Source organism: Mus pahari, chromosome 2, assembly GCF_900095145.1.
Source record: "Mus pahari chromosome 2, PAHARI_EIJ_v1.1, whole genome shotgun sequence".
Classification (NCBI taxonomy): Eukaryota; Metazoa; Chordata; class Mammalia; order Rodentia; family Muridae; genus Mus; species Mus pahari.
Window position 1 is genome coordinate 102,805,362 of NC_034591.1, and position 2,200 is coordinate 102,807,561.

The following is a 2,200-nucleotide window of genomic DNA, read 5'->3' on the forward strand; positions in this document are numbered from 1 at the left end:
CACATGGTGGCTCATAACCATCTGTAACAAGATCTGACTCCCTCTTCTGGAGTGTCTGAAGACAGCTACAGTGTACTTACATATAATAAATAAATCTTTTTTTAAAAAAAGGACAAAACAAAAACAACAAAAAGATGAGCTGGAGAGATGGCTCAGCGGGTAAGAGCACTGACTGTTCTTCCTAAGGTCCTGAGTTCAAATCCCAGCAACTGCATGGTGGCTCACAACTACCCGTAATTAGATCTGAAGCCCTCTTTTGGTGCGTCTGAAGTCAACTACAGTGTACTTATGTATAATAAATAAATCTTAAAAAAGAAGTGCAGCAAATCTGTAACCCCTTTCCATCCAGTCCTTTCCAAAGAATTACTACTGAGCTCTTGGGCCACTGTAAATTTGTTCTGTATAAATGGAGTCATAGTGTGAACCCTTCATGTGTCTGGCTACTTCAGATACCATTCCCCAAGAACTCTGTCTTTTGTTTGAGATAGCATCTCACTATGTAACTCTAGCTGGCCTGGAACTTGCTATGTAGACCAGGCTGGCCTCAACCTCTGCCTCCTGAGTGCTGGGATTAAAGGTGTGCACACCCAGCTCCAAACTATCCTCTCTCTCTCTGAGACAGGTCTTGCAGCCCTTGGAAATTTGCCCAGTAAGCTAGGCTGGCTGGCCAGTGACCCTGGGGCTCCATTCCTTTTCCTTACTTGAGCTGGGATCACACACACACAACAGAACTCCAGGACCCCACTCAGTCTTTTTTTTTTTTTTTTTAATGTGGGTTTTAGGGATCCAACTCAGGTATCTGACTTTTGAGGGAAGCACTTTTTCAATCCCCAGGGTTCACTTCAATTTTTTTTTAAGAGATCAGAAGTGATTTTACCTTTATAAGCCAATTATTAAATTTCGCAGTGATTTCTGGGGTGGGGCAGAAGGAAGGCATCATTCAACATGATGGAGGCCGTGGCCTGGCCAGCCTCACTGGGGAAGCTGGAGGAGCATGGACTGCCCTGCTGGCAGGTAGGTGATGTTCCCAGAGCAGCAGAGCTGGTATGCAATGTCCTCAATAGCTTCCAGCTTGCACAGCTCAATCAGGCCATAGCCTGCTGTGGCCAGGGAGGTGGCCATCAGCTCAGCTGCCTTGGAGTCACCCTCAGCAGAGATGATGGCCGCCTTCTGCTGCTACAAATCTGGCTCTCTCTGCTTCCTGCTGAGCCACCTGTTTGGCTTCTACTGCCTCTGTGAATGCCTTCCCGAAGGTCAGATGTGTCAGGGACACGTCATCCAGGATGAACCCAAATGTTGCTGCTTGCTCTGTGAGGTCATCTCTCACTTGCCTGGAGACAGCTCTCGCTGGGCAATCAATTCTCCAGCATCAAATCAAGCCACCACTGACATGAGGATCTCCCCGCTCATCATAGTCCTGGCTGATGTTGGTGTAGGTATGAGGAAGCTGGCTGGCCACTGGCCGGAAGAGGATGTGCAGTGTGATGTTGACTTTGTGCAGGTCTTTGCTACTAGTGATGGTACCTTCTGTGGTCGAGAGCGACTGTCAAAGAAAATTGGCTTCTGTACCCAAGGGATGAGAAAGTGAGTCCCTTCCCCTACCACAGTGTCCTGTACTCGACGGGAACTGGTCGAAGATGACAGCTCTGTGTTCAGCATCCACATTCTATAAAGCAGAGTCCACGCTTCCTGCAGCTGCTAGCACCAGGCCAACCTTTCCATAGACTCATACACTCCTTCTGTTCCTTCCACTCACACCTGCTTTCACTCTGACCCCCACATGAATTCTCGCTTCAAAACTTTAAAGCAGTAAACTTTTGTGAAGTGCTTTTATCGTTTTACACAAAGAACGTTAATATATGAAGCTGTGTCCTTCCACACTAGCTTTACATTTCTTCTTTTGAGATAAATCTATTTGTGTAGAATGTCTTATCTTGAATGTTTACTTCATCCATGACTAAGGTTGAGTCTCTTTTCATATGGCTTGTTTTATTTTTTTTCCTTTGACATATTTTTTTTGTTAAGTGCTTATAATGTATTTTTAACTAGGTTTTCTTCAATGTCAGTCCATATAGATGTGTACTGTATAGATGTACAGGTGGTTAGACTGTACCATCGTGTCAGGCTTATTTTGTCATTGTATTAGTCAGGGTTCTCTAGAGTCACAGAACTTACAGATAGTCTCTATATAGTAAAGGAA

General features: G+C 45.1%; 1 pseudogene; it reads right to left on the bottom strand.

The window, feature by feature from the left end:
- Positions 1 to 777: 777 nt before the first annotated feature.
- The window catches only part of LOC110316855, a 4,738-nt pseudogene continuing 3,315 nt past the window's right edge, over positions 778 to 2,200 (bottom strand).